We start from the raw sequence: 20,622 nt of genomic DNA on the forward strand, positions 1-20,622 counted from the left end.
ATGGTTGAGGTGGCCACTGATATGTGAGACATTTACTGCGCTTTTCCTTTACTTTAAAATCACTATCACAGCTGTGCGATGTCAGTGCACGTTAAACATCCCCAGGTGGTCGAAATTATTCCGCTCTCCACAACGGCACATCTTCTTCCTTTCTTCTTTCACACCCTCCTTTATACATTCCCTTACGGCGCGGTTCAGGTGTCCAACGATGTATGAGACAGATACTGCGCCATTTCCTTTCCCCAAAAAACCAATTATTATTATTATTATTAAATTTTCAACTGAGACGCACAACGGCCAATTCAGGCAGCAGCGTCATTGCAGCCCGTTCATAATCCCTTTGGGCGGCGGATGGCCTGTATTGAGAGGCCTCATAGAGAGTCCGAGCGATTTGTCTGACGGACAACGCGTCGCTCCGAACGGGCGATGGCGTTCCGTGGATTCCCTGCAAGCGCTGCAACACGGTCGCGTTCCACTCTTAAGGGCGAAACTTAAGCGCCCTAAAAAATTGTTTTTTTTTGGGGGAAAGGAAGTGGTTGTGGTGGTAGTGGTTTTATTAAAAATAATAGTAAAAAGGAAGGAAAAGATTTTTGCTAGCCCCGGCATCTGCCATCGATACTGAAGCACCTGAGCTGGGGCAGCGGAAATAAAGGATAGCAGGCAGAATGAAGAAATGAAAGAGGTGAGGGGACAGGAAGAGAGGATAGGGGGAGAAGTAATATGTACAAACTATTTACACAATAAGAAATGTGTTCAGGTTGTGCGCGTGATTAGTTCATTTTAGAAGAATTAAATCACACACGCGCACAGCACTGTGTTGGTTACAACTGGAGTGGGGCGTCCAGTTATTAATCGTTCAAGGTAAAACTCCCGGAGCGTTCGGTCACTGCGTGTAACTACCTGACGGAGAACAGACGGGACGTCAAGCCCGTGTGTTCGAGGAATGCACAGAGGCTCACGAAAGTTCGCTCACGAGTGCGCGCACTTCCCTGCGGCCACAATAGCGTCTTGATGGAGTCTGGTAGTATGCCCTGCGCCCCACAGGCCGCGAGCACACCGCGACGAGCAACGGCGAACGCGGCACAGTGAAGGAGAAGGCGCTCCAGCGCCTCCACCGCACCGCACCCGTCACACACACCACCCGCCACGACTCCGCGACGCACCCGCCGCCCCCCGGGCCACACGCAGCCAATGCGCGCGCGGAGGACCACTGCACGCTACGACCGTGCAAGTGCGCGACAGCCGGCGACACCGCCGACGCGCTCACCTCCCGCGATGCGTGGGTCGAGGGAGGTGAGCGCACGGACAGTGCCACCGGCCGCCGCGCAACGACCCTCCATGCGCGCACCGGCCGCGCGCGGCCCGGGGAACGACGGGCGTGTCACGGAACCGGGACGAGTGACGCGTGTGACGGACGCGGCGCAGCGGAAACACCAGAACACCCCCCCCCCCCCCCCCCGCCGCGACACGCCCGCGGCCCACAGGGCGCAGGGCACACTACCCCGAAAGAGGATAAGGGCCACGTTTTTGTGGGTCGCATTTGGGGTCGCCTACGCATCACTATTAATGCGTAATAATGCGTAAGCATTGTATGGCTGTGTTTGAGGTTTCGTCTCATCGCGAGCTTGTCATCACGATAGCGTTCGGGCTAATTTAGTTATAAGAAAAAGAATGATTTCATTAGATAGAGCATGGAAAAATCTTGCAGGGGGAATCATGAGGTGTATGTGAGGTACGAAGTCGTGCCACGTCCCGGAGTGACTCTTCAACTGCGGAAGAGACCGGTTTCAGTTCTCGAGAGCGTCGTAATGAGACGCTGCGTAGACGACGTGCCGAGGAAACGAAGCTTTCGCAATTAAACTAGGGTTAACCAGAGCTAAACCACGGTCATTTTTTTCGCTCACGGTCAACGCCACCGGCGACACCGCATTTTCGGCGAGACGGGGCCCTTAACGTAAAAGAAATATCATTTGTACCATGTACTGAGTAGAAACTTGAGTAAACGCGTATGCGTGACAACTTCGGGGAAATAACCTCTGAACACTGCACCGAGTACCCTTTTACTGATGCCATATCTGATCGCTTGGTTCTACCGCCTCGGAGTCCTCTCAGAAAAACGCACCCACTATTACTAGATGAGAGTTCATTTTTCTGGGTGCGCAGAAAGCTCTATCAAGTCGGCTTCAGGAATGCGCCCTCCTCGCATTGCGCTGCTCACAACGTGAACGTCTATTAGCCAGAACGTGATGCCAGACGAAGGTAAATTGTAGGACCGTTAAGCTTCGCCTTTAAGAGCGGAACGCGACAGCGTGTTGCAGCACTGCCAGGGAGTCCACGGAACGCCATCGCCCCTTCGGCGCGACGCCTAGCCGATTAGACAAATCGCTTTGCTACGTACCGCGGAGAAGCGCTGCCAGGCGCCTTGCCGAAACGCGCAGAACTCAAGTGAAAGGAGCGTGGCCCCTTGAGCTCCAAGCAGCGCGCAGGGCACTGAATCACATCGACCGGCTTCACCGCGCACCGGACGGCGGCTCGTTGCTGCAGCGTATGCGCTCGCACCCGCGCTCACGAATGGGCGCGGCGCTGCTCGAGTATGAGCAATTGACCCAAGGCCCACCCCCCTACGGCTCCTGCGCGCCCTGGCCTGCTACCTCGGAGGTACAGCGAGAGATCGTCGGCATCGCGGGAAAGCGGAGCACACCCCTCTGCGCTGTGCAGCAGCTGGCCAGAGCCGTCATACACGAGGAGCTCCAGGACCATCTCCTCGTGTACACCGACGGCTCAGTGGCCCGCGACAGCTGCTCCCTTGCTGCGGCGGCCACCATCCCCGCCCTGCGACTGCACAGCCAGCAACACGCAACCTTCCTGGGCTCCTCCACCACGGCGGAGTTGATGGGGATCCGGCTCGGGCTGGACCTGCTGCTCACCCTCGGCCCTCCGCCGCCCAGGAGTGCTCTGCTGTGCGACTCCCGCGCCGCCCTCAGCCGCCTGCAATCTAACGGCCGCGGTACCCCACTAGTGCGGGAAATTCGCTCGCGCATCGAGCGCCTCGCGCAGAGAGGTTGTGCCGTGCGTGCACAGTGGGTGCCCGGTCACTGCGGCATCGCCGGCAACGAAGAAGCTGACGACCTCGCGACCGCTGCACACCAACTACCTGCCAGCGATCTGCCCCTTGCGCTGGAGGACGTGCGTGCGGCCATTCACGACCATCTCCGAAAGCAGCACCCCGACCCACGCATCGCGGGAGGTGAGCGCATCGACAGTGTCACCGGCTGTCGCGCACTTACACGGTCGCAACGTGCAATGATCCTCCGCGCGCGCATTGGCTGCGTGTGGCCCGGGGAACGACGGGTGCGGCACGGAATCGCGATGAGTGATGTGTGTGACGGATGCGGTGCAGTGGAAACACTAGAACATCTGCTCCTTCGCTGCTCCGCGTTCGCCGATGCTCGTCGCGATATGCTCGCGGCCTATAGGGCGCAGGGCATACTACCAGACTCCATCAAGACGCTATTGTGGCCGCAGGGCAGTGCGCGCACTCGTGAGCGAACTTTGGTGAGCCTCTGTGCATTCCTCGAACACACGGGCTTGACGTCCCGTCTGTTCTCCGTCAGGTAGTCACACGCAGTGACCGAACGCTCCGCGAGTTCTACCTTGAACGATTAATAACTGGACGCCCCACTCCAGTTGTAACCTACACAGTGCTGTGCGCGTGTGTGATTTAATTCCTCTAAACTGATCTAATTACGCGCACAACCTGGACACATTACTTATTGTGTAAATAGTTTGTACATATTACTTCTCCCCCTGTCCTCTATTCCTGTCCCCTCACCTCTTTCATTTCATTTCTCCATTCTGCCTGCTGTCCTTTATTTCCGCTGCCCCAGCTCAGGTGCTTCAGTATCGATGGCAGATGCCGGGGCTAGCAAAAATCTTTTCCTTCCTTTTTACTATTATTTTTAATAAAACCACTACCACCACCAAGTGAAAGGAAGTGGCGCAGTATCCGTTTCACGTATCGGCGCACACCTGAACCACGCCGTAAAGGACGGTTTAAAGGAGGGACTGAGAGAAGAAAGGAAGAAAGAGGTGCCGTAGTGGAGGGCTCTGGAATAATTTCGACCACCTGGGAATCTTTAACGTGCAATGACACCGCGCAGCACACGGGCGCCTTCGCGTTTCGCCTCCATCGAAACGCAGCCGCCGCGTTGGGTTCGAACCCGGGTACCACGGTTCAGTGGCCGAACGTGCTAACCACTGAGCCATCATGAAGCGTCCTCCAATTTTGATGCCGATAAGGCTTCTAAGCTGACGCGTAAAGCAAGATAACAAAGTGTCCCAAAAATCGGCGCACACTGAGCAAGCCAGTGCGGTGCCAACAGGAGCGCCCTTGCGCGCGTTCTCGAACTATCCAGAGCAACGGAGTGAAGACCGCCGATAACCGGTCGAGAGGTTTTGCGCATGTTAAGTGCGAAGTGCTAAGTATTAAGAAGTTCACTTCTCTCGAAAGCGGCGGCGTCCGTCCTGAGAAGCAATGACTCGCTCCTTCTGGAAGGTCTCTCCTTTATTGACTCATGGCGGCACGTGCCCCGCCGGAATAGCGAGAAAGCGTTTGCACTGTATAAGCGGTGAAAACTATTTGAAACAGGGGAGTTAGGACACGCAGATTCTGCACGGCCCCAAGCCGGCCTGCCAGTGTCATGAGCCTCCGGGACATGAACGTTGGAGTGCACTGTAGACACTTGCGTTTGCGCGTTCCCCGCCTTGGGCGAAAATAACAGACGTGGCACGTCCACACGCGGAGGCCAGCGGTGAACCCGCATCATAGAAATGCCTATTCAATTGCTTTGAAGAGAGTGTTACCGCAAGACTGCCGGGGTCAAAACCACTATCACCAAACCAAGTCAACGGATAAGCGAGAGAGAGCGCGCGCCAGTCTTCGGGACGACCACTTCCGTGTTCCTCTTGGTCGCCGGACTGCCAAAGTGTCCGGTGAAAAGTCTGTGCTTCTTTTGTTTGCCTCTCTCCCATGTATTGGTGCTTTGTTGTAAGATTTCTGTGTGTGTATTAATCTCTCAAGTTAACACCACGCATGTGTTCTTATATGCGTGAAGTGTAAATGCTCTCTATCGCCTTTGAAAGCATAAAGAGCTCATCGGTCCATTTGGCGACGTGTGCCACACCTGGGCCGATGCCAAGTGTTATGCGAAGCATAAGCTTGTTTTAGGCGCATCCGCGTTGTCTGCTGTCACACATGGTCGGTGTGAATGAAGGGGTGTTTGACAAAGCATGAGACGTGATGCGTGGTCATGATAAGCACGTCATTCGACGTCACCAAACCGGAAGTGTTCCGACAACGACTTGACGGGCTCCGTGTGCTGTTGCAACCGAGACTGGGCATTTTCTAGCGTCCGGTAATTTCTTGCGAACCTTTCACTACGACCCATTCTTTGCACTGCGAGCGGCGAAAGCTGGGCACAAAGCAGCCATTCCCCTTTGCCACTTGGAAGTTTGTTTCCCGCTGAACTTTTCACGTTAAATCGCTTCTCTCACACTGAAGGACGTCTCGGTGTACACAACCATCTGCATGTATGGGACACTAAAAAAAAGAAAGCGAATGCTCCTAGTGTCTCAACTAGCGTGGGCCATCATTAAGGACTCGCAGTCCTCATTTAAATCCTTGGCAGTGGTAGTGCAACACTTTCAAACGCTAAGCTGGTATACGATGGACATAAAGAAAGCTCCAAGCCTACTTTTCAGCCAATAACTGGACATTGCCTTATTCCTGGAAACACCGAGACGGACGCAGTGGCTAGGCAAGCAGGCCTCAATACTAACACATCTGGCCTTCTCCTCTGGAGTTAATAAGAATAATAATAATAATTGGTTTTTTGGGGAAAGGAAATGGCGCAGTATCTGTCTCATACATCGTTGGACACCTGAACCGCGCCGTATGGGAAGGGATAAGGGAGGGAGTGAAAGAAGAAAGGAAGAAATGGGTGCCGTAGTGGAGGGCTCCGGAATAATTTAGACCACCTGGGGATCTTTAACGTGCACTGACATCGCACAGCACACGGGCGCCTTAGCGTTTTTCCTGCATAAAAACGCAGCCGCCGCGGTCGGGTTCGAACCCGGGAACTCCGGATCAGTAATCGAGCGCCCTAACCACTGAGCCACCGCGGCGGGGTAAGAGTTAATAAGAATAGTAATTGTTTTTTTGGAGAAAGGAAATGGCGCAGTATCTGTCTCATATATCGTTGGACACCTGAACCTCGCCGTAAGGGAAGGGATAAAGAAGGAAGTGAAAGAAGAAAGGAAGAAAGAGGAGCCGTAGTGGAGGGCTCTGGAATAATTCCGACCACCTGGCGATCTTTAACGTGCACTGACATCCTCTGGAGTTGTGCATTGCGCCGTTTTGTAGTGGGAGCTACACTAGGCTACCAGTCGATCATTTCGCTGTACACGCGAGAGGCCAGTTGTGCGCATGCGCCGTTACCAGGGTACATGGGGGCGGAAAGTTGTGCGCATGCGCCGTTACCATGGCAACCGGGGAGGAGTGTGCGCGCCGCGCGCTTCGTCACCTCTTCCGAAGTCCCTGCTTTATCCCTTCCATTATGGAGCGGTTCAAGTGTCCGCCGATATGTGAGACAGATACTGCGCCATTTCCTTTCCGCCAAAACCAATTTAACCTTGCGGCCGCGGTGCGCGGTGTCGGTCTCCACGGCAGGCGGCAGGCGTCGCATGGATCACACCCACCGTTCCGCTGAACGCATCAAAGTGCACCGGCGTTATAAAGGAGGGACTGAGAGAAGAAAGGAATAGGTGCCGTAGTGGAGGGCTTCGGAATAATTTCGACCACTTGGGGACCTTTAACGTGCACTGACATCGCACAGCGCACGGGTGCCTTAGCGTTTCGCCTCCATCGAAACGCAGTCGCCGCGGTCGGGTTCGAACCTGGGTACTCCGGATCCTGGACCGCAAGGATTGACCTTGTGTATCTGAGAGAAAGCTACCAGTCTAAATACTGTGTAGGCAGCATTGAGACAACTGCGTGTTACTTTGCCGATAATCGGGCAGTTTTTATATCTGTCAAAACAATTGAATAAATAAAATATGTGTCCCACCGAATACTTCTTCAGTGCTTAACATTTTAGTCACAACAAACTCGACAACATGCGTAACCAGCGTTGAACCGCAGCCCTCGCTACGTATATCCTGGCATAGCTGAGCTAAGCCACTGCCATTTTTTTGAAGTCAGTGCATTTTGAATTAGCGAAAAGGCGTGATTTGAGCCAAAATATAAATGTTCTGATTTATATTTCATAGATTTATTGTCATGGTTTAATATTCAGTTATCTCCCAACAGAAGCTTTGAAACTCTCATTCACCGCTTGCATTTGGGAACAGCCCACACGAAACACCTTAGACATAGAATTGGCCTCGCAGGCAGCTCACAATGTGTAGGAGGACATGAAGATGAGGACAGAGCTCTCTTATTATTAGATTGCCGAAAACATGGCAATTACAGAACAGGGTCGAAGAGGACCTGAACGTTTCTGATAAAAGATCGTTTATTGTTCATAAGCGACTAGGCCCACGGCCGATGCATGCGCTGCAAAATAAGCACTTATAGCGCTCAAAGATAATTCCTAGAGGAAGGTGGCCTCCTTGAAAATTAGTAGGTGTTGCTCGCTACACTACATTTTAGGGCTACTACCTCTCTTTATCGATGTCTCGTGAGTGTGTGTCTTCAATATTTTTAGTGTTTACTTTCTTGTGCTGACATTATCAGTTCTTGACTGAGATGGTAGCCGGACAGGCATTTTTTTTGGGGGGGGGGGGGGATTTACATTCATGCGCCTAACAGTAAGTGGTTCTTAAGTACATATGCCCTATACCCGGCGCGTTTACGCACTGCAGGCTCCCCCCCCCCCCCCCCCCCCCCCCCCCGACCTTAATCCAGGCCTCCCACTGGCGCCGACTCCAGACCCGAACTGCTCCCTACCCTACTCTCCTTCATGCCCGCTACCCGGATCAATTCCTTTCTTCTTATAAGCGCTGCGGGAAATCGGGAGACTTCCTTCACATGTCCTACCTTCCCACATCCTCTAACCCCAACCACGGCGGAGTCATACTGGGAGACTCTCCTGGCCAGCTTCGCTGCTGGTGACCAGCGACGGATAATTACCGACGCCCTGAAGCGGAAAGCCTCCAAGGGCTATCATTTGCCCTGTAAGGGCAGCCCCCTAAGGGTTGCCTCGTGCCATGTTAGGGGGTTTGCCCCCCTCTTTATTTGGCAATAAATGTTTCCACCACCACCACCATATGTCCTCGCGTCTCTATGTTCCTCTGTCTTTGCCTATTGCAACGCTGTCATGTCCTTACTTATTGTTGCGTACTTATACCCGCTTGTTGTGAATTGTTGGTTACTTTCTTTTAATGATTATGCTCACTAAATAATGTTATTTATTCTTACGTGCGCGATATGTTCTCTACGTTGTGTATTTTGTTTGTTATAGTGGCGTTTTCTTGAGCTTTAGATCGTGTGCAAGTGGCTTCTTCCAATATGTGAAAGACAGCAGCCTGCGCCGCTGCCAGACACAAATACTTGCTTTAATGTGCATTAAAAAAAACAACGAAGCAAGCAAGCAGCGCAGGAACTAGCGGGCAAAAGAAAGAGCGAACAAACCAAACTGAACCAACCAATCGACAATTGCACGACCGAATGGACACATCGGCGAGCAGGTCGACAGAGATACACATGGCAGTACGATCGATACAACACACGAAAGAGCGAGCGATGATCGAACGAATGATCAAATAAAAGAGTGGAGTGCCTGCAAGCGATCGCTCGAGCAAACGAGCGCGTGCAAACGCGAACGAGCACATCCGTGCAAGAACGAACGAACAAGTGAACAAACAAAGCTCAGAAGCAACTCTCGAGCCTGACGCATTTCCATCCAGGGAATCGCGACACTCAAAGAAATAGAATAAACACAGCGATATTGTCGTCCTACGCGACTGCAGAGCGTATTTGAAGAGGAAACGACACAATGCTTTAGCATACAGGTAGGCGCTACGCTGACACAGAAGAAATATCCTGTATCGTAAGGGAATATTTGGTTTCGTATCCGGAAACTTCGGCGCAAACGCCCTAGTCATACACTCGATCAAAATGTATAACATCATGTTCATACGCTATTTTCGAAGTGTTGCCCTTTCATTTTGCCGCGTTGCCCTCCTGCGCCGCCCCATCGCTTTAGGATCTTGCGTGTTGCGACCAGAAAGGTCTGATAGAAGAGAGATCCGAGTAGGCATCATGCTTTTTTCTAACCGGCCGTCCCAACAACGAGCTTTGACGTTTCGGCACACATGCATGTTTACTGTCAAAGCGCGATAAACCATAAAACACCAGTTAAGCACAGGCAGTGGACGTATAAAGAAAACTTCAACAGGTTTCTGGAATCATTAGGCAGATACGGGCGCCGTATCACTTGAATTTGTTTACGCTGCGTGCCGTCCTCAGCAATGCATTGAGTTGCGTAGTCACAGGGCGCCGAAAAAAATTCACAAGATGTATTGCGAAAAAAGATACACTTCATTCACACCGGGGTTGGTAGTGCAAAGATAAAATTGGAAAAACGAGACGGTTGTTCAATGTTTTCAGGCGTTATGCAACCTTCGCCGTAGCATTTTATTTTAGGTAGTAAGTTTTCTTGGTAACGTAGTCTGCATGATGTTTTTCTCTCAGTTCACATTTGATGTCTGATGCTCTGCGTATTCATTAAAATGCTCCAAATTTCGAGAAACCTTAAAAGCAATCCGAACAGGAACTAAGACGAACTCTATAGCATAGGCTTTCAAGGCTAGGATTCTCAATTTTCTATGCAAAAAAGATAAAGCAAAATCATACCATGGTGTCCGCACTTTTCATGACAGCTTTATTTTGTAGTTCCTCACTAAAGGGACTTGAGCGGACGCTCTTTATTATGACACCGACTACCCTGTGCGTCAAAGGCAACCGCTTTTAAACTGTAACGGCCAGAAAAGGGGTCAAGTCCAAAATTATTGTGAAGTTGCGGTGTTACAGTCGTTATCAGGCGAGATGTTGCATTAATTTGTCATCATCATCAGCCTTACTACACCCACTGCAGGGCAAAGGCCTCTCCCATGTCTCTCCAATTAACCCTATCCTTTGCCAGCTGCATCCACCCTTTGCCTGCAAACTTCTTAATCTCATCCGCCCATCTAACCTTCTGCCGCCCCCTGCTACGCTTACTTTCTCTTGGAACCCACTCCGTTACCCTTAAAGACCAGCGGTTATCTTGCCTTCGCATCACATGCCCTGCCCAAGCCCATTTCTTTCTCTTGATTTCGACTAGGATGTCATTAACCCGTGTTTGTTCCCTCACCCACTCTGCCCGCTTCCGATCTCTTAACGTTACACCTATCATTTTTCTTTCCATGGCTCGCTGCGTTGTCCTTAACTTAAGCTGAACTCTTTTCGTTAGCCTCCACGTTTCTGCCCCGTAGGTGAGTACCGGTAAGATTATGCTGTTGTACACTTTCCTCTTGAGGGAAATTGGTAAACTGCCACTCATGATCTGCGAGAATTTGCCATATGCGCTCCACCCCATTCTTATCCTTCTCATGATCCGGATCAGCTGTCACTACCTGCCCTAAGTAGACGTATTCCGGCACAATTTCTAGGCTCTCGCTGCCAATTGTGAACTGTTGTTCCCTTGCTAGACTGTTGAACATTACCTTGGTTTTCTGCATGTTAATTTTTAGACCCATCGATCTGCTCTGCCTGTCTAACTCGTTGATCATGATTTGCAGTTCACCTCCTGAGTGACTCAGCAAGGCAATGTCATCAGCAAATCTCAGATTATTTAGGTATTCTCCATTTATTCTTATTCCCAACTGTTCCCAATTCAGGCCTCGAAATACCTCCTGCAAACATGCGGTGAACAGCATTGGCGATATCGTGTCTCCTTGCCTGACGCCCTTCCTTATTGGAATTTTATTGCTGACTTTATGGAGGACTATAGTAGCTGTGCAGTTGCTATATATATCTTCCAGTATTTTGACATAAGGCTCTTCTACCCCCTGATTACGCAATGCCTGTATGACTGCTGAGGTTTCCACTGAGTCGAATGCTTTCTCGTAATCAATGAAAGCTATATATAGAGGTTGGTTATATTCTGCACATTTCTCTATCACCTGATTGATAGTGTGAATATGATCTATTGTGGAATATCCTTTACGAAAGCCTGCCTGATCATTTGGTTGATTAAAGTCTAACGTTGCCCTGACTCTATTAGCGATTACCTTAGTAAATACTTTGTAGGCAACGGATAGTAAGCTGATCGGCCTGTAATTTTTCAAGTCCTTGGCGTCTCCCTTCTTATGAATTAAGATAATGTTTGCATTCTTCCAAGCTTCTGGTACAGTCGAGGTCACAAGGCATTGCGTATACAGGGTGGCTAGTTTTTCTAGCACGATGTCCCCTCCATCCTTCAAGAGATCTGCTGTTACCTGATCCTCCCCAGCTGCTTTTCCCCTTTTCATTGCTTCTAAGGCTTTCTTTACTTCATCTTTCGTTACTGGCGGGATGACGCATTGCTGTGCACTGCTGTCTTTCTCATTGGCGCTCTGATTACATTGGCTACTGTACAGCTCTGTGTAGAACTCTTCGGCTACGTTAACTATCTTATCCATATTGCTAATGACATTGCCCTGCTTGTCTCTTAATGCATACATCTGGTTTTTACCTATGCCTAGTTTCCTCTTCACTGTTTTTAGGCTACCTCCGTTCTTTATAGCATGCTCGATTCTCTCCATATTAAACTTCCTTATGTCGGCTACCTTGCGCTTATTTATTAACTTTGATAGCTCCGTTAGTTCTATTCTATCGGTAGTGTTAGATGCCTTCATGTTTTGGCGCTTCTTAATCAGATCTTTCGTCACCTGAGATAGCTTCCCGGTGTCTTTTCGAACTGTCCTACCGCCTACTTCTACTGCGCACTCCGTAATTATTGATGTCAGGTTATCGTGCATTGAATGAACATCAAGATCATCTTCCTCAGTTAAAGCCGAGTATCTGTTTTGCAGCGCTATCCTAAACTCCTGTGCTTTCCCTCTTACGGCTAACTCGTTAATGGTCTTCTTCTTCGCTAGCTTCTTCCGTTCCCTCTTCAAGTCCAAGCTAATTCTAGACCTTACCATTTTATGGTCGCTGCAACGCACCCTTCCGAGGACGGCCACATCCTGAATGATGCCAGGTTTAGCGCATAGTATGAAGTCGATTTCATTTTTAATCTCACCATTGGGGCTCTTCCAGGTCCACTTCCTGTTTTCTCGTTTGCGGAAGAAGGTATTCATGATCCGTAAATGATTTCTATCCGCGAATTCGACTAATAACTCTCCCCTGCTATTTCTAGAGCCTATCCCATAGTCACCTACCGCGTGGTCGTCAGCCTGCTTCTTGCCCACCTTCGCATTGAAGTCGCCCATCAGTACAGTGTACTGCGATTTTACTCTATTCATTGCTGATTCTACGTCCTCATAGAAGCTTTCAACGGTCTGGTCATCATGGCTGGATGTGGGTGCGTAGGCCTGCACCACTTTCAGCTTGTACCTCCTATTCAGCCTAATTACTATTGCTGCTACCCTCTCGTTAATACTGTAGAACTCCTCTACGTTGCCAGCTATATCCTTATTAATGAGGAAACCCACACCTAGTTCTCGTCTATCCTTTAACCCGCGATAGCACAGTATGTGTCCGTCCTTTAGTACTGTATACGCCTCACCTGTCCTCCTAACTTCGCTAAGCCCTATCACATCCCATTTAATTCCCGCTAGTTCCTCGAACAGCACTGCTAGGCTAGCCTCACTAGCTAAAGTTCTAGCGTTAAACGTTGCCAGGTTCAGATTCCAATGGCGGCCTGTCCGGAGCCAGAGATTCTTAGCACCCTCCGCTGCGTCACAGGTCTGACCGCCGCCGTGGTCAGTTGCTCTGCAGCCGCTGGGGACTGAGGGCCGAGGGTTACTTGGTTTGATCATAGAAGGTTGTGGCCAAGTACTACACCAGGGTGGCCAAATCCTGTTCTGGTGAGAGAGTGCGTTGTCGGTTCTGGTCACCGAGATAAGGCCGCACTCCAGGCCTGGTTATGCAATTCCATCGACACGCGGATTTTTCTTTTTTTTTTTTTAAACCCGGTGGAGAATTGCGCGGCACCAGGATTTGAACCCCGGTCCTCTTGCACGCGAGGCGCTCAAAGAGTGGCGTGCATTTATTGTCACAAGAAAGACAGTGTTTGGGCAAATGCATGCCGCTGTGAGAGCCCAACGAATTTTTGTGTTCTTGTAGGCGCTTATTAATGCAGCGTCCCGTTTGTCCCACGTAAACTGAGCCGCAACTAAGTGGGATTTCATACACTACTCCCATTCGACAGGACACAAACTTGATTTTGTGGTTTACACCACAGCCTGCTTTTGTTCTCGTTTCATTGTTAGTTAGCGCGCACAAACGGGACAGCTTACAAGGCGCCGAAAAGAAGATTTCCACACTGAATTTTCCTGCTACCCTCTTCAGGCCATGCGAGGTCTTATGTATATAGGGCAGTACTTCAAATTTCCGCCTCTCACGAATGCCAGATTCTCGAGCACTAGAAACTGGGATGACGGTTCTCAACAGAGACCCGGCAGCGGCCTGCAGAAGCGACGAGGGAAACCCAGCACAACTTAGGCGTGCGACTTGAGCGGAAAAGCTGAGTGAAACCTTGTGAGAACAGGACTTCAGTAATGATGACCTCAAGCAGGATGAAGCAATTCCTCTCTTAATAAGTTTAGAGTGACAGGAGTCATAGGGTAAAAGGGCCTTTTTTGTTCTAGGCATGTACATCCAACACAAGTGGTCCGGTTCACTGAAAAACAATCTCAAGTCCAAGAACTGTAAGCAAGAATTCTCAGGCAATTCCACGGTAAAATTCAAACTGGGAGCCTTAGATTTAAAAGATGTTAAAACTTCATTAGTGACCTCTTGTGGGTTGTCATTGGGATTCATTTTTAAGAGTATTAAAAAGTCGTCTACGTATCGGAAAACTCGCGCGATGCGGTCGTCAGTTAGCGCCCGTGAGAGTGAACAGTCAACTTCCGCTAAATATATTTCAGTGAGAACAGGTGCAACACTCGACCCTATACAAATGCCTCGTTTTTGCACATAGAATTTATCCTGAAAACTCACTAGCGTTGAGGAGAGGTACACATTCAACAGTTCCATGAAACCTTCTATCGAAATGCCGCAGGCATTTTGGAACCCCACAACCCCCAAACGCTCTATACAGTTGCTGACCGCCATGAGCAGTTCGTTGTGAGGAACCGAATAAAACAGCTCTTCAATGTCAACCGAGAAGCCATAATTAACACCTGGCATGCTCTCTTTGAAAATTTTCACAATGCCGTCCGAACTGGTGGTCTTGTAGGGGTCTTCAGGCGACAGACTCTTCAGGTGTCTTTGAAGGTATCGGCTAACAACTGCCTGCCAGGTTCCTCTCTCCGTTACGATTGCTCTAAAGGGGCATTCTCTAAAGGGGAGCGTGCGTCGAAACAACTGCACGCTGGAGAAGTTCGAACAGGTTAGTGTCGATGGCTATCGGAGATAGAGATGCAGCCTGACCGCCGGGAAGCAAACGCTATAATGCGTAATGGCTGGCTAGTGCACAATTAGGCCTACAGCGCAGCAGCAATACGGGAGAGAAGAAAATGATGTAAACACAGCCGCTGTGTTTATGTTTTTTCTTGTCTTGTATATGTTGCTCCTGCGCTATAGTCTTAAAAACAAACTCTATGTTCGCTTCTCTCTCCTCTTAAATACTCGCTTCAAGTCCGACTGCCTTGTACACACTTCCGCGACACTGCAGGTCTCAAATATGACTCGCAATTTAGGCGCGGCGGTAGCAGTCCAGCAAGCGTCTTTCCTGCTTAACAATGCTGGTGGGCCACGAGAGCTTGTACCCGCGGTCAGGGGTAATCCGGATCAATCCGCGACTGCGTCACTACGGGCGCTGATTTGGTACGCAAAGCCTCGCGCCCTCAGCGAGCGCTTTAATCCCCGCACGAGCGACCTGACACGTAATGAGCGAAAAGGGAGGCTGCGATTGGAGGGAGGGGACCGAACTTCGCTGGCAGATGGGCCGGCGGCGCGCTTTGAGCCTCTTTTCGCAGTTTTCCAGCGGTTGCACTACTTAAGCAGAGAGCTTGCAATGTCCACGAAGTCAAAATGCGCCTCGCACGGCCACACCGCACCGTCAGTTCAAAAGTACAGCAGGACCCCGAAACGACTGACGCGGCAAAGTGGCTACATGTCGCCCTCTGAATGAGTGGCGTCACGCATTTTCACCAACGCCTTGCATGGTTTCCGGCACGAATTGCATACTTTATAATTAGGTGTGCTCAACCCCCTTTTTTTCAAAGAGAGCAAGAAGAGGTAGAGGATGAGGAAGTCACTTCATTTTCAGCTTAATCGGGCAATGAACATTAGTGGAGTGTCTCTTTTCAACGGAATAATTCACGACTTGCAGGAAAATCACGGAAAAAAGGGACGCAGTCGTCCTTTTCTGATTGCAGCGCTAAAAAGCAGCTTTTACTGCCGCAGATTTTTTCGCACTTGTTGACCCTTTCTTTTGCAGCTCATCGAAGAGCAGCGACCCGATGCACGCAAATTTGCATTAATTTGTATGTCTAGTGTAACTGAAAGCTTTTTTGGATGCGTGAGCATTTAAGGCCAATTTCGCTTCTGAGATTTGTGGTTTAATTTATTGCATTATTTGTACTAATTGAACTAATGTTTCTAACTACAACGTCAGAGTCCATTCCTGTTGTGAAGGCGAATTCTGCAACCAACGGTAAGCTCATTCGCTGGTACCTTTCGGAAGGACGTTGCCTGGTTTTCTGAGAACGTGTGGTGTTTACGATCCAGAGTATCAGTGCTTAAAATTGATGCGAAATTATGGTTTGTTTATCTTTTTCCTGTTTTTATCAGTTCTCGCTGCCAGGAATGACGTCAACGTTTTTGTGCTACGAACGTAGGGCATTCGCCGCGATATTATCTGCACCCGATGCCTGCTTTGCTGGCAAGAATCATGCTCACGCAGACATAACTGTACGGAGCTCAGGAAAATGCGCGATTACGCATATTGCTTATACAGAAAGTCCTGTGTCATGCTCGAAAAGCGCTGCCGAGACCCGCAGCACTTCGCGATTCACGGCCGCCGTCGCCAGGTGACAATGTTTTTCCGACCGCAGACGCCGGTGGGCAAAGGACGCGCTAGAAAGCCATGAAAGGCCCGGAATAGGGACGGCTGGCGAGCGAGCGGTGAGAAAAGAAGAAAAAGAAATCGGATTACACAAAACAATGAAGCTGGCGCTGCAGTTATTTACTCCAACGGCAGAACTTGTCCTAGCAGATAAACAAACGCACAGGCCGGCGGTTGTTCCGGGCGGCACCCTTGGTAACGGCCCGCAGCGAATCGTCATTTATCACCAGCTGGAAGGGACTCTGAAGAGCACTTTCACGGCAATGCACGAAAGCCACTCGGCGAACTATTGTTTCTCCATTCCAGCGGACGTAGGGTACTCGCATAGTGTTTGCACTCGGGACGGCGTAGACGGGTCCAAGGAAGCGGTAGCCGGTCTCCAGACGGTTGCACGTATGCTTGAGCAAACTAGTTTGCAACGCGGCGGGAAGAAAGAAAAATAAATCACTCTTCCTCACAAGTGCAAGTAATCAGATCACTAGAAAGACGCTACGCGGGGAGGTTGAAATAGAGTATTCTAATCTCTTTCGCGACTCTAACCAGCTTCATCTTTTATCTTTATACGAAGTTCGTGTGTTTGTTTCGTCGGTCGACAAGCACTCTGCGTTCTACCAGCAGCTTTATCTACCGAGAGTGGTTGTTGTTGCCTTCTTGACATGGCACATACCCACGACACACACACATAACCACGAGAGTGGTTGCTGGCGCCAATCAACTCGCGGCTTTTTTATCTTTTTCTTCATGGCATTTCATACCGCTTAAAAAATACTTTGTACCAGAACAATCTAAAATAAAACGACCAAGTGAAGTTGAACCTGAATAATCGCACGCTGTTACAACCTGGAGGATTAGCAGAATACGCTACCCGCTGCTGTAGTTCAGTGGATAAGGCGTTCTGGTATCGGGATCGTAGGTTCGAACAAGGTTACGGCGCTCGCATTTATATGTCGGTGCAATGCAAAAACGCTTCATGTAAAGACAACATATATTTAAGGAACCCCAAGTGATTTGAGACTAATCTGGAGCTCTCTACAATTGCGAGTCGTTCACACCATGGGAAGCAAGCATAGCGCTGAAACGGTCTGTCTGTCTGTTATTGCCAGGAAGAAAGAAAGGAAGGAAAATGCACAGGCCTGCTCACTGGCTCAAGCCGAGCCACAATCGCTACCACGTGCAGATAGTAGGAGGGTTGAAAGATGGGATAGAAAGACAGGATAGCAAAGACACGCTAAAGACAAGGCCGATCCCGGAGGAAGTGCAATACCGGGCCAACCGATGGCGGGAGTGAAGCATCCTTCAAACTCTCCGCCACATTTCCAAAAATGAGTCCAATTGGACCCGTAACAGATACTCTACGGGGTCCGGACATCCTGCTGAAACCGCATTTTAACGCCAGGAGGGTCTGAGAACCGCGGGCTGTCGTACGGGTCTTCTGTCAACCGTGCCTCTCATGGATGACAATTTGAAACCAGTTTAATTTGTGGGACCGTTGTCACAACGTCAGCATTATATCAGTGAAAATAACCCTTAAGATACCAAAATTTCACTGCGCCCGAAAAGCTCTGGAATGTGTCTTTTTTAAAAAAAAAATCACCATCATAATACTATCCGAAAAGAGTATATTAGTGTTCGCCCCTCTTATGTTTAACAGAGTTTAGATGACACGTACTTGTAAAGTTTGCGTTCTCTTTTCTAAAACGATCTGCACAATGACTCTTTAATTTCGAAAGTGCAGCACTGGCTAAAAGCATTACAAAAAATTATCATTCGCTGCCATTCCGAGCACAAAGGACTTCAAGGCCGGGTAATTTTCCTTTTTTATCGCTCGTTTTCTTGTGAACAATGTTTTTCTCTACACCGCTCCTCTCCGTAATGCTTCCGTGACTCGGGAGTTTGTGGAATAAATGAGTATATCAACACTGATGTTAGCACCGAGAGGCGGAAGGTTCGGTTCCCGGTTTGTTTTTACGTAGTGAGGAATGATCGTTGAGGGGTGATGTTTTGGAATGATTTTGCGGGGAACTTGCTGGGAATTAACGTTTCTTGCCTGAATACCGAGGAAGGGTACGTCCTGGGCCGCTCTTAACTTAGTGCCCCTACCGTTCAGAACACGAGAGGAAGAAAAATAAATAAAAGAAAATGGAAGTCACACAGCGGGGGAAGCATCCAGAGGCCTTTCTAAATATTGCGCTTTAAAAGCTACTCCGGCTCAAACATGCACAGCCAAAAATAAGGTTTAACGTAATGGTCTCCAGATGTTGGCGAATCAAAAAGATGCATTGCTGACGAATATCAGAGGTGCTCGGGGCAGTGCGGTTACTCGAGTAACAAGACGAAACAATAGTAACTCTCCCCTATTCCCCCCCCCCCCCCCCCAAATAAATAAAAATAAAATGAAAAATAAATAAGTGGCACACTGCTGCTTAGAAGGGAAATGGAGTGCTCACTCGTAGCGAAGAGGTGACTTAGACCGCGTCGTTATCCACGCCTCGTCACGGCGAACTGATGCGGAGAGACCGACAACGTCCCGTCAGCGACGCAGTTCGCGCAGTTGTGCGGAGTGCGACCTGTTCCGATCCGAAAGCGACACCTCTCACTCCTCTCCTCCTTCTCGGAGTCACGTGACGCGCTCCTGGCGACCAGCGCCAGTGGATACCGGTGGCGCCGTTTTTCCCTCGCTCGCGCGCCCCAGCGAGTGGATCGGCTCTTGCAGGCAGTGGGCGCTCGGCCGCGCTGTCGGTAAAAGTGTCGGCCGCTGGTTCGCACGCTGACACACTGAGTCAGTGAGGTTTCGTTTACTGAGATTTCGGCGCATTTTAGTGAATGTTTTATTGTCGGAACGACTGGGGGCTACACTACGGCGTGCCTCAAAACCCAGGGATGCTCAGACACTTGAAAAAAAAAAAATCTTTAAATCACTATCGTCACCACCGCAAGCGTTACATTCATTCATTCATTCATTCATTCATTCATTCATTCATTCATTCATTCATTCATTCATTCATTCATTCCATGTCCAGCTTTGTCGAGCAAAAAATTTGAAAATTGGAGAAGTGTAAGACACATGGAAATATTGAAGGTAATGTTTCATTACTGTGATATATAGCAAAAATCTTTCTTTTAAAGTGTTTCGAGCGATCGCATCGAACAGTTAAGACTGCCATAGAAAACCGACGGGGAATGCTTTTGACGATAGCAAAAACGTGAATAGAAAAAAAATACAAGACTGCCGTCGGGTGATCTCCGGATATATTAATTGTTATAATGATATTTTACATTGTATGAAAAAAATTGCGTTCATGAATGGTTTCCCGCTCAAAAATGCTTTTGTCCAGAATTGCTTGGTATGAGTGATTGATTGATTGATTGATTCATCCATTCATCCATTCATTCGTTCATTAAATAAATAAATAAATAAATCGGTCAAAACAAAAAATTGGCAGTGGCTTAGCTCAGCTATGCCAGGATATACGTAGCGAGAGCTGTAGTTCTCCGCTGGTTACGCATGTTGTCGAGTTTGTTGTTGTGACTAAAATGTGAACCATTGAAGAAGTATTCGGTGAGACACATTGTTTATTTATTAAATTTTTTTGACAGATATAAACACTGCCTTATTATCGGTAAAGTAACACGCAGTTGTCTCAATGCTGCCTACACAGTATTTATACTGGGTGCTTTCTCTCAGATACACAAGGTCAATCCTTCCGGTCCAGGATCCGGAGTACCCTGGTTCGAACCCGAACGCGGCGGCTGCGTTTCGATGGAGGCGGAACGCTAAGGCGCCCGTGCGCTGTGCGATGTTAGTGCACGTTAAAGATCCTCAGGTGGTCGAAATTATTCCGGAGCCCTCCGCTACGGCACCTCTTTCTTCCTTTCTTCTCTCAGTCCCTGCTTTATCGCTTCCCTTACGGCGCGATTCAGGTGTCCGCCGATACAGTGAGACAGATACTGCGCCATTTACTTTTCCCCAAAACCAAATTTTCATAAAACGCCGGTGCACTTTGATGCGTTCAGCGGAACCCTAGATGTGATCCATGCGACGCGGTAGTAGAGACCGACGCCGCGGACCGCGGTCGTAATAATAATTGGTTTTTTTTGGGGAAAGGAAATTGCGCAGTACCTGTCTCATATATCGTTGGACACCTGAACCGCGCCGTAAGGAAAGGGTAAAGGAGGGAGTTAAAGAAGAAAGGAAAAGAGATGTGCCGTAGTGGAGGGCTCCGGAATAATTTCGACCACCTGGGGATCTTTAACGTGCACTGACATCGCACAGCACACGGGCGCCTTAGCGTTTTTCCTCCAT

The 20,622-nt window shown here is 49.3% G+C and overlaps 1 protein-coding gene and 1 pseudogene across 1 annotated transcript in view; both read right to left on the reverse strand.

Moving 5' to 3' along the window:
* Positions 1 to 18,861, reverse strand: part of LOC144130489 (cholecystokinin receptor type A-like) — a 64,948-nt gene extending 46,087 nt beyond the window's left edge. Inside the window, exon 1 of the mRNA XM_077664406.1 lies at positions 18,767 to 18,861. The gene's annotated coding sequence lies outside the window, so the exon portion shown is untranslated. The remainder of the gene's footprint in view (positions 1 to 18,766) is intronic.
* Positions 17,550 to 17,723, reverse strand: LOC144130723 (U2 spliceosomal RNA; annotated as a pseudogene).
* Positions 18,862 to 20,622: the final 1,761 nt, after the last annotated feature.

This window comes from Amblyomma americanum, chromosome 4, assembly GCF_052857255.1.
Source record: "Amblyomma americanum isolate KBUSLIRL-KWMA chromosome 4, ASM5285725v1, whole genome shotgun sequence".
NCBI classification, from domain to species: domain Eukaryota; kingdom Metazoa; phylum Arthropoda; class Arachnida; order Ixodida; family Ixodidae; genus Amblyomma; species Amblyomma americanum.